The 12,450-nt window shown below is 39.1% G+C and overlaps 1 long non-coding RNA gene across 1 annotated transcript in view; it reads right to left on the reverse strand.

Annotated features, from left to right (window-relative positions):
- The window catches only part of LOC138159621 (uncharacterized), a 46,465-nt gene extending 34,529 nt beyond the window's left edge, over window positions 1-11,936 (reverse strand). Inside the window, exon 1 of the long non-coding RNA XR_011167928.1 lies at window positions 11,789-11,936. This is a non-coding gene — a long non-coding RNA (uncharacterized lncRNA). The remainder of the gene's footprint in view (window positions 1-11,788) is intronic.
- Window positions 11,937-12,450: the final 514 nt, after the last annotated feature.

Consider the following 12,450-nt stretch of genomic DNA (forward strand, 5'->3'; position numbering starts at 1 on the left):
GAAGAAGAAGAAGAAGAAGAAGAAGAAGAAGAAGAAGAAGAAGAAGAAGAAGAAGAAGAAGAAGAAGAAGAAGAAGAAGAAGGATGTTAATAATAAGAAATAGAGAAATTTCTGGAAGTCCTATAATATTTACCATGCAATTCAGAATAATGATGCCAGGGCATGGGAAGATGTAACAGAAACATGTATGGAGAGTTTGGAAGAAAAGTGTGCCCGAAATTCATTCCTGATTTTTCACAGATTTGACAAAGTAACAAATTTGTAAAATTAGCACAAGAATTGAAGCTAGAAGTGGATAGGAAGGATGTGGAGGAGTTAATTGAGTCTCATGGAAAAGAACGATCCAATGAGGATCTGATTGAGCTGCTAGCTGCAAAGATTGTGAAAGAAGAAAGGGAAGTTTCCAGAATCAGCTGGGGGGGGGGGGGGGAGGGAGTTTCACAACAAAACAACCGTCAGAAGATTTCATCATTTGAGTGAATTTTTTTTCTTGTATTGAAAAGACGGATCTAAATACTTCAAGATTTTTGAAAGTTCAAAGACTGGTTGAGGATAATATTGTTTGTGTTCATTATATATCTGGGGGCGGGGGGGGGAGAATGCCAACATCTCTGATAACTTCATTTAAAAAAAGGTGTACCACCAACCACTAGTTGGCTAGGCATAGTGAATGGGGAAGGGGCAACATACTGAGCACCTTTGTTAACTTTACTGTACAGTATTAGGCATCTTTTTTCATTAACTTTGCCTTTTATTTCTTAATTCTGTTTATCATGGTAGAATATTTAATATGCTGGCATTTTAGTACATTTTATCACTTGCATAAAGGCATTATTATGTGTATACCTTTATTATACAGGCTAAGTGAAGTGGGTGGGTAGGAACAAATTTTCATTATGTAAAAGTCACTTCACCTAGAGGTCGGCAGAACTATTCACTTACCTGTAAAGTGAGAACTCTCTGTGTACTATGTCAGTCTTCAATGATTTCCCATTAAGGGGAGGAGAAAAATGTCCATAAATAACTAAATGTCAAATTATAATATAACAAGAGAAATTCATACATAAGAGAATGAGAAATCAAAGAAAGGGCGGGGATCACTCCTAGGGAGAGGAAAGGCAGGAGATCAGGGAAGATTGTCTAGAAGAAATGGGATATGGGCTGGACTTTCAAGGAGAAGAAGGATTTCAACAGACTGGGATGGGTGGAGGTGCCCATTTAAGTTGGTGAGCAAAGGCACAAGGATCAAAGATAAGCAGATAAAAATAAAGACACTGAATAATTTAGTTTGGCCAGAGGCGATGAAGACTTGAGCCACAAGAGGAATGAAAGGAGATGGCTGAATTCTGGCAGAGGCAGAAATGACAGGCTTTGGTGGCTAACTGAGTGAGGAGCAGAGAGCAAGGGAAGAGGAGAAGATGACTTGAACCTGTATGACTAAAAGGATAGTGCTACAACCAACAAAAGATATATTAGCAGGAAGAACTGGTTTGAGGGAGGGGCAGGGATAAAACAATGAACACAGGTTTGGGCATGTTAAGTTTGAGGGGCCAACAGTGAAATATTTGAGTACAGACAGCCGGGGGGAATTTGAAATAGAGGATTTGAGTTCAGGAAAATTGACATAGATTTGACTGTTATGGAAGTAATGGGAGAAAATTCTGCAGTGGAGTATAAGCTTCTTGAGGACAAGGACAGTTTGATTTTCCATCTTTCTATGCCCTAGAGTGCAACACTGTATAGTGTATAGAAAGACAATTGAGGAGTCAGAAAGACCAGGGTTCAAGTCCTTAATCTGAAACATATTAGCTGTAGAACCTTGGTCAAACCTCTTAATTTCCTGGGTCATTCAGTGACCCAGGCTATAAATTGTTGAGTGATAATCTGCTGTATCTACCATGTTTCCCCAATAATAAGACCTATCCTGAAAATAAGCCCTCCCCTTACTGTGTAAGATTCCTCTAAAATAAGCCCTCCCCCGAAAATAAGCCCTATTGAGATTGCTACTGTAGTGAAGGTGATCCCCTGTGCTACACGCTACATTACGGTACCCTCTGTATGCACCTTCCCCCCGCCCCCCATGAAACGCATGCCGCGCTCCGAGCTGCATCCAATTAGAGCTGCAGCAGTGAGCGCGTCATCCTGTTCTTCCCCAGTGATTTGCTTGCTGGCGCCATTGAGAGCAGTGCTGCGGAGGAGAGCTGAGGCAGGACAACATAAGCCCTGAAAATAAGCCCTCTGGTGTTTTTCTTTCCAAAAAAATTAATAAGACAGTGTCTTATTATTGGGGAAACACAGTATGTAAAATTATAAGACAACTAGATCTAACCAGAGTCAGCCACATACAAGTGGTCACAAGACCCTCTTGATAACAGGGTAAACTTAAATTTAGTACCATAGGTGAAAAAAAGCAAATCTCAATGAGGAATAGATCATATAATTTAAACTTTGCTTCTAGGGTTATAACTACATACTTCCCCTCAGATTGTAGAAGGCATAAAAAGGAATGGGACTTTAAAATTTATTTTAAATATTTTTAATTTTTTAAAAATTGTTGCATTTTAGGGTTAGTTTTATTTTCCTTATTTCCTTATACCTTCCATTGATACACTATATACTTTTGAAAGAAGAGTTTAAAAAAAAAGCATTTGATGGCACTGAAACTATCCCCCAGAGCAGGCTATACAATCAGATAGCATGTCCCCTTTGGTTCACACTCCTTCACTATTGTGGTACCTCTTGCCAACCTCGACTAAGGACTGTATTTTACTTTTGTTCAGGGGCTGCTGGAGGTTTCCCTGGAGCAAGGTTCTTAATCTGAGGTCGATGAACTTTAAAATGTATGTGTATATATATTATATATATATATATATGTGTATATATATGTATGTGTGTGTGTTTCAACATAATGTGTTTCCTTTGTAATGCTATGTATTTATTTCAGGTATTTAATAACACTATTCTGGAAAGGGATCCATAGACATCGACAGACTGCCAAAGGGGTCTGTGACACAAAAAAGGTTAAGAACCTACATATAATTTTATTGGGTCTACTTTCCTGTTATCCTGTTTGGATACTGAATTATGTTTGGGTCAAGAATAGTGCCATTCTAATGTGACCTGCCCTCAGATGATCCAAGGAGCATGACAAATAAACGTGGAGGCCACCTGGTCAGGTCTTACCCTTCTAAACAGATTGGAAAACAGGGTGGCATCAGCAAAGTTCAAGCATCATTCTTCACTGGTTTCCTTATCTACTTTCTTCCATGTTCCCTTATATTAAAATTAGGACCAGTTCAATATTCAGATGTGTCCCTCAAAGGGACAATTTATGAGTAATGAATAAAACAGTTTACCTTTCTCTGCACTGCTCTTTCCCAAATCCAGTGAGGCCATCTGATCCAGCTCTGTACAACTATTGTCAAATGGAACAGGCCAGACCTAACTCAAGCTGGGCTGGTAACTCAAGATTGTAGCTATGAGGGAGTGGAAGCAGATCCAGTGATTTGGGGGTGTGCTACTATTGCCCAGACTCCCATGCTTCATTTTACCAGTTGGTGGCATTCGGTCAGCAATTGCTACTGGTTGTGATGAGGAATTTGTTTGAGTCCCTTATCCACAATAATTGAATTTTCCCCCTCTATGCTGGCTTCAGTGGCTGGACTGAAGGCAGGTCTGGAGGTTTGAGGGACATTGCTATTCTTGGGCTATTATTATTATTATTATGCTTGGCCCTTGGACTAGATGCTTAATGAGTATTTCTTGAATGGATGGACAAATGAATGAATGAAACAATGAAAGAATAAATGGAGAGATAGAAGACAGAATCACATCTACAGGTCAGAGTGGGAATTCATTTGGAAAAGAACCAAACCTCATCCTCTAAGACCAGACATAAAGAAAAAATACCAAAATTTAGAGTAGGAAATTCTGAATCTTCCCTAACCACTCAAGCCCACGGTAATCTCTGCCTCTTCCAGTTCCCTATAGCTCTTACTGTCTACATCCATCATTTGGCACTTGACATATGCTGCTTTGAATTCTCGGTTCTTTCCTCTTGTGGAAATGTCTTATCTCCCAAAGTAAAAGGTAATAACCTTGAGGGTGGGATCTGCGATTTCAGACTTCTTTGGGCATGCTGTCAGCACCTAACAGCGCTGGACACATAATAATTTTCCTATGAGTGTTATTTGGTAGAAATTATGAGAATAAAAAGTCATCCTACAGTTTGAGAAATTGCATCAAGCCAACTAGAAAACACCTACCTCTTTATCCATTCGATTCTTAGCTTGAAAGGTCATTAAGCCTGGGCTCTGAATTAAATTAAAAGATTGGATCATTTCATTATGGAAACTCTCTTAGATCAGCAAATGAGATCAAGGGCCCTTCTTAACATTTCCCAGGACAGCAATTCAGCTTTCACTAGACCTGCTTTCTAGGCCACTGATCTGGGCCAGCTGAGCTTCCAGCAGCCTAAGGGCTGCCCTGGTTATACCATGGAAAGGATTTCTGTCATTTATATATGACTGAAGTCCAAAAAAGGACTTTGACTGAAACCCCAAGTCTCTCTTCCTGCTCTTTTCATTCTTTTAACCAGTCGTTTTTGACGCCTGATGTTTATCTTCTGCTAAGTTTTTCTACTGCTAATGTAAATATTTTCTATCTAGGTTTTCCCTTCTTATTCCTTAAATATTCAAGTTATTTATTAGGTGGCTAATGAAGTGGTAAAAACGCTGACTCTGTAGTCAGAGGCCACAGACTCATTAGGCAACTCTGCCATAGACGTGACCCTGTACGCTGAAGGCAGCGAGGGGGTGTAATGTGGAGAGTGCTTCCATTTCCTCATCTGTAAAATAAGGTAATAATAATTATGACTGTGCAGAGCAGTGCTGAGGCTAAAATACCAACCATATGTAAAACATTTTTTCAAACCTTAAAGTATTTCATAAATGCTAGCAATTATTAGTACTTAATGCTTAATAGCTTCCTCTATAAAATGAGGGTTGGGCTAGATGACCTCTAAGCTCCCATCAATAGTGATCCTGTTTACAAGGTGATGGAGCCTTCAAGAAACTTAAATTGTATTGGGTGGGGGGGAAGGAGGATAAAGTCTTTGGAGACAGAGACAGCACTTAGAAGAGTATTCAATGCAGAACAGTCTCAGAAAACTTTCTTCAAAAAACAATTTTAGGGGCAGCAAGATGGCACAGTAGTGGTCTCGGAATCAAGAAGACTCATCTTCCTGAGTTCAAAACCAGCCCCAGACACTAGTGGGGTGACCCTGAGCAAGTCACAACCCCAACTGCCTCCAAAACAAAAAAAACAAAAAGAAATTTAAATTGTTTTTTTGGCTTGTTTTTATTTAAAATTTTTATTTTCAGTTTTAAATTCTCTCCCTTTCTCTACTCCTTTCCCTACCCATTGAGAAGGTAAGAAATATGGCTTTCTGTTTTAATAGGGATGGGAACTGGACCTATGATACAGGTAACTCCTGGATGAGGGACTCCCTCTATCAATGTAGGCCAACACCTTCTCTACAACTTCAAGTGACCTAGCAGACTGAATGGTTAAGTGACTCAGAGTCACACATCGAGTATGTCAGAGGCAGGACTTGAACTCATGTCTTCCTGGCTTCAAGACCATCTCTCAATACACTACATCTTGATAGCTTCCTTTATTTTTATATTATGTTCATTTCCAAAAATATGTCTCTTCTCACTCAATAAGTCACCCTTTGTAACAAAGAATTTTTTAAAAAGCAATACAGCAAAACTATATGTAATATTTTGTACCACAGTTACCCAATTCTGCAAAGAAGGGGGGAGTGTATTTTCTCAACTCTTCCCTTGTGCAGAGCTTGGCTTATCATTTTGTTTACACAGAGTTCAGTTTCCTTTTTTTCCATTTGCTTTGTTGGAGTCATTGTGCATTCTTTTCCTTGTTCTGCTTATTATTATTCTCTATTGTTTCATAGTAAGGCTTCCTGTGTCCCTTGGAATTCTTCCTTCCCTCTTTCTTCCCCTCTCCCCATTTCTGACTTGAGCTGGTTCACCCCTCCTTAGTCAATATGGTTGTTCTCTGCCCCTAGTCTAGAATTCACCATGTTGGTGCTAAACTTAGTGCAGATAGTGCAGTTGGCTTAACCCTAGTGAAGCTCAGAACTCCTGAACTCAAGCAATCCAGTAGTCTCACCCTCCCTGGAGGCAGGGATGAACGGAATTTACCGTCATGCCAGGCCTAGTCCTCATTTCTTACTACATCTCATTACATTAATGTATCACAATTTTTTAAACATTTGTCAACTTGATAGTCATCAGCAAACCCATTTAATAAGCAAATAGTTTTTTTTTGTTTTGAAAATTTTTTTTGAGTTCAAATCTGGCCTTGGACACTTAACTCTTACTAGCTGTATGACCTTGGGCAAGTCACTTAACCCCAATTGCCCTGCCTTCCCCCCTACAAAAAGCAAAAAAAAAAAAAAATTTTTTTAATTAACAAAAATCTATTTTCTTGTTCTCCTCCATTATTAAAAAAGAAAGAAAAGCAAAAACATTGTAACAATTATACATAGTCAAATGAAACAAATGTCCATATTGGCCATGTCCAAAAAGTATATGCACCTCTCTATCAGGCAATGAGAAGGTAGAGTGATCCATTGTTAAGTGGTGTCTTTTTTAAACCCTTCAACTAAGAGGAAAAAGTCCTGAAAAAAGAATGACAGTTGGTCTCCTCACTCTTACCAGCATTCTCAAAGCATGCAGAATTTCAGAAGCCACAAGGTAAAAACCTTCAGGCCATCCTCCCTTTAATTCCTACTATATCAGCCTTATTTGATAAAACAGAACGAATGTTTAATCTCCAGGGAAAGGGAAATAGGTATTACCTGGATAATTAGAACCCACAGATAATCCCCCAAGCCTCATTTACTCATTAGTTTTAAGCCCCTCCCTTCCCATACTTTGAACTAGAGTTTCCCCTAAGTACTCAAATGCTATTTGCCTTGAGTACCAAAGAAGATACTAAAAACTACTATTAGTGGCAGTCTGTGGCTTGAGATAAATCCCAAACCTCAATTAGTCATTAATTTCAACTTCCTTCTCCTCCAACTTTGAATCAGAGTTTCTCTGCTTATTATGGAGTTGGCCTTTCAGTACAGAGGGACTAAGAACCACCATTCCTTGGAAAAATGCGGGGTCTTTTTTTGAGTTGTATTTTTTTTTTTAAGCAATTGGGGTTAAGTAACTTGCTCAAGGTTACACGGCCAGGTGTTTCTGGGTGTGGTGCTAAGTGTCTGAGCCCGGATTCGATCCCCAGGTCATCCCAACACTGGAGCCGGTGCTCTTACTCGCTGTGCTACCTGAGTTGTATTTTTAATAGTGCTAATGGATTGGCACTCTCCCCAGCTCTGCTCCCTTATAGTCAACATCACCCATTCACTGGACTGGGTTAAATATGTAGTCTATGGCTTTTTGATAGACACAAAAGATCTGACCGAGTCTAAGGGTCACAGCCTCACTAGCACTAACTCAATCCAACCACACAGCAGTTATAGATGGAGATTTAACCAATCCGAGTTTTACCTTTTCTCTTTGCTCTTAGAAGTACAATTGTCAGTGAAATGATTCAAAAAAATGGAAAAACAAAGAATAAAGAGCACAGATAAAGAGATAAGCACAGATCTCTCAAAAGTCAAATTAAAATAATATATTTTACGTGACTACAATATGTCAGATTTTCAAAAAACACCAAAAGGTGTCATTGTAATAACCAGTCTTGGTTTTGACCACAGATAATGAATCAAATTCAAGCAAAAAATAATAATTTATTAAATGCTTACTAGATGGCACTATTGTTAAGCTCTTTGCAAACATCTAATTTAATTCTCACAACAACACTGGGAGGTAGAGGCTATTGTGATTCCCATTTTACAGACGAGAAAACTGAGGCCAAAAGAGGTTAAACTATGTGCCAGTCACAAAGTCCATAAGTATTTGAGGCTGGATTTCAATTCAGGGTGTTCCTGACCTTAAGCCCGGCAATCTATCCGTGTGACACCAAGAGTATGTCAAGACGTAGAGGACTACTGAGGCAGGATGCTATATACATTGCCAGAAACAGAGTTGGTTTATTTTTATTATTTGTAACATGGGAGGAATCAATTTGATGTGCTGGGTGTAGGGAGAGTATGCTGCTCCATTCAAAAATGACAATGACATAAAAAGGAAAAGATATCCGTTAGGGGGTGGCTAGGTGGCACAGTGAATAGAGCACTGGTCCTGAGTCAGGAGGATCTGAGTTCAAATCCGGCCTCAGACACTTCACACACACACACACACACACACACACACACACACAAAAACTAGCCGTGTGACCTTGGGTAAGTCACTTAACCTCAATTGCCCCCCCAAAATGCAAAAAAAAAAAAAAGATAACTGTTAAAGTTTTTTTGATTAAGTAAAAATATATTCTCAGATTTTTACAACCAAGACCAACAATCAGGTGGTTTGCATCATTCCTTTAGGAGGGTCTAATTTTTTTTAAACCCTTTCCTTAAAAAAAAATAAGGGTTACTATATATCATTTGGGGGTGGGAGGTTAACATGGGTTCTTCTATTTTCCATACTATGCACCAAGAATCTCAAGAGCCATTTTGCCAGTGTGGAAGGTGAGGGTCTTTGCCAAGGGTTAGCCTGCCAAGTTTTTGTCAGGAAAACAAAGCTATGGAGAAAGCAGTTTTCTTTGTTAGCATTCTGGGCAGCAGATACTGTGATGATATTCAGTGTATTTAATAACCAGAAGAATATTGGTGTCATATGGCGGGGATCAGTGATTTTTCCTTCCCCACAGTCAGCCCCAGCCAAAACTGATAAGGAAAAACAATTACTCTTCCCTTCCCAATCTGTCTCCCATCAAGTCAAGAAATATTCAATAAGTGCTTTCTATGTGCTAAGGACTGTGCTAAGCGACATTGCTTTCTTTTCTTTTTTTTTTTCTTTTAAAGCAATCGGGGTTAAGTAACTTGCTCAAGGTTACACGGCCAGTTATTTTGTGTGGGTGCCGAGTATCTGAGGCCAGAACCGATCCCAGGTCTCCCAATGCTGGGGCCAGCGCTCTTACTCACTGCGCTACCTGGCCGCCCCTACTTTCTTTTCTTAGAGGTACCTATACTGCCCAAATTCCTATATTTCTACTTTGCTCAATTCAATAAACATTTGTTTTTTTAAAAATACTTATGAATGTTTTCTGTTTTCATATCATTTTTATTTCTGAATATATTCTTTCATCTCCCCAACCCAGCAAGCCATCCTTTATAATAAAAAAAAAGTTGAGAAACATTTAAAAATTAAAAGTTCAGCAAAATGAATCAACACATCAATGGCATCTGACATTATATCCATATGTTCTACACCCATACTCCCCCACCTATGCCGAAAAAAAAGAAAGAGGGAGAGGTACATTTTCTTTTCTTAAAATATATTACTTTTTATTTTCCCAATTAATGAGAAATTTTAAGTTAATCTGTCACTTCTACTACCACCCACATTGAACAATTTTTTAAAACCTGAAAAATAAAGTTTTCAACAGATAACTATATAATCCAGCAAAACAAATTTCCACTTTAACAAAGTCCAAAAAGCATTTCTCTTTCCTCTGCCAAAAGGGGAAGGGCATGTTTCACTCTCATTCCTTTGGACTCATGGCTTCTTCACTGCATTTATCAGAGTTCTAATGCCCTTTAGAGGTCTCTATGATATTGTTATCATGGTACAAACTGTTCTAGTTCTGATCATTTCTCTCCTCCTCACTTCATGAAGATCTTCCCAGGGCATTTTCTCATTCCTTCTGGTAGGCCAACCTTGGTAACACTGATTACACTAATGACAAGCATTTTTTAGGGACCTACTATGTTTCAGCTGCTATGCTGGCAACAGAAAGCCAAAAATACTTCTAGTCCCTGCTCTGAAGGCAAGGACATTCTACTGCTATTAGCAATCTTTTAGCAGAATATTTTTACCTTATTCACCAGACTTGGCTCAGAATAACTTTTGGCTGTTTTCAAAAATCAAATCTATCCTCAAAGGACAGAGATTTGCCACCAATAGTAGAATTCATTACAGTCTTTTGAACATCCTTCACATTTCATTTATTATCATTACATTTTGAAGGTCCCACTCTTTTTTTTTTTTTTTGCTTTTTTGGGGGGTAGAGGGGAAGGTAGGGCAAATGGGGTTAAGTGACTTGCCCAAGGTCACACGGATATTTGTGTGTGTGTGTGTGTGTGTGTGTGTGACGTGTCTGAGGCCACATTTGAACTCAGGTCCTCCTGATTCTAGGGTCAGTACTCTATTCACTGTGCCACCTAGACACCCCCCCACACACACACCCTTTTTTCATATAGCTAAAATGTGATTAGTACTAAGTCAAACATTAATGGGGGGAGGGGAAGGTAGGAACCAAATGAAAACATATACTTTTCACCTCATTTCTAATTTTATGGCTTTTTAAAAGAAATTTTCAAAGGAGTCAACATCTGTAACGTATTTAATGTAGTCCCTAGCACATAGGCACTTAAAAGCTTGTTCTCTTTCAAAGTAATATGTACTTTCAGCATTTTGTTTAAATGGACTGTAGTTTTTTCTGTATTTGAGAGAATGTATCCAGGTAAGAGAGAGAGGAAAGAAGGGCATAATGGGAAGAGCGTTAGATTGGAAGTTGAGAAGCCGAAGTTCTAGTCCCAACTGTATCCTCTGTATTCATAAAACCTGACTCACCACCAATATATGCAAGAAGCTATAATTATGTCTGTTTATCACATTCCATCTGCAAAATTGAAATTGCCTGGAGTCTGAGTGAGCAATATTGAGCATAATAAGGATGTGAAGCCTCAGATCGGGAAATAAGCCAAACAGCTCAGGTCTGGGGTGGATTTAATCCATAAAACAGCTGTTTCCATCACAGATAGCTATAAACTTCTTCCTAGTTGCCAGGGTCCTGCAGAAGAGGGCTGTTTATACAAAAGAGTCTATCTCCAGCACCAAGTAATTCAATCCAACCCAGTAAATATTGATAAAGTGTCCGTCAGAAACAAGTAACTGTGCTAGGGGCATGCTCAACCGTAACAGTCAGCAAGTGCCCTTTGAGCACCTACCAATAATGGGATCATTACAGAGATAGGTGCCTTAGCTAATAGAGAAGTGGAAGATTCCCCTCCCCCACCCCATCCCTGGGGAAGAAAAGAGGGAAGGAAGGAAACAAGCAATTATTGAGTGCCTACTACTACCAGACATTGTACTCAGCAATTTTTACAAACAATTTTCATGACAATCCTGGGAAGAAGGTGATAACATTACCCTCAGTTTACAATTGAGGTAGACAGAGGTTAAGTGTTTTTACCATAGTCACACAATTAGTAAGAGTCTGAAGCAGGATTTGAACTCAGGTTTTCTCAATTCCAGGCTGAATACTCTAGCCACTATAGTACCTAGCCTGACCTAAGAAGCCTAGAATGTACCTGGGGAGATGCCATCCAAGAAAATTGGGGTTGATGGCTATATTTTTAAAGGTTTTTGTTATCAGAATTATTACTTCTAGAAAATTTCTATTTTTACCTTAGAGAATATCTTGAAGTATCAGCAAATTTGAGGTCTAAGGATGGGCAGGATAGAGTGGAAATAAGCACTGGCAAGAACTTATTTAATGAGATGAGCTGAATTCAAATCCTATGTCTGCCTCTTACTGCCTGTGTGACTTCAATTTCATTCATCTTCCTGGGTCATAGTTTCCTTACCTGGTAAAGAAATGGTTGCACTGGATGGCCTGTAGTCCTTTCCAGTCCTAGATCTATGATCTAGCATCATATTCAAAGAATGCCCATATTCTTCACAGCATGACATACAGGGTGTCAAGCGTGACTTTCTGCCTTCTAGGAATCTATAGTCTGTTGAAGACATGGTGCTTGTCAGAGTGGATTGGTTTTCTGTAGGACAATTAAGAAATATTTGGAAAGGTAACGATGGCTGGTAGATACTTTAATGGCACTTTGAGGATGGCAGAGCACTTTACATACTCTAACCTGGGTCTATACCTTCCCTGTGATATAGGTTCTCTATATATTATGTAGATTATGTAGGCAGCTAGGTGGTTTAGTGAATAGAGTGCTGGGCCTGGAGTCAGGAAGGCTCATCTTCCTGAGTTCAAACCCAGCCTCATACACTTATTAGCTGTGTGACCCTGGGCAAGTTGCTTAACCCTATTGGCCTCAGTTTCTTCATCTGTAAAATGAGCTGGAGAAGGAAATTGCAAAGTACTGCAGCATCTTTGCCAAGAAAAACTCAAATGAGATCACAAAGCATCAGACATGACTGAAACAATTGAACAACAATATATTATAATCTCCATTTTATAGATGGGAAATCTGAGGCTCATTAAGGATAATTATTTTGCCCATGG

The sequence above is a fragment of the Petaurus breviceps genome, unplaced genomic scaffold, assembly GCF_028583685.1.
Source record: "Petaurus breviceps papuanus isolate PSGF00001 unplaced genomic scaffold, PetGlider_PUasm1.0 118, whole genome shotgun sequence".
Classification (NCBI taxonomy): domain Eukaryota; kingdom Metazoa; phylum Chordata; class Mammalia; order Diprotodontia; family Petauridae; genus Petaurus; species Petaurus breviceps.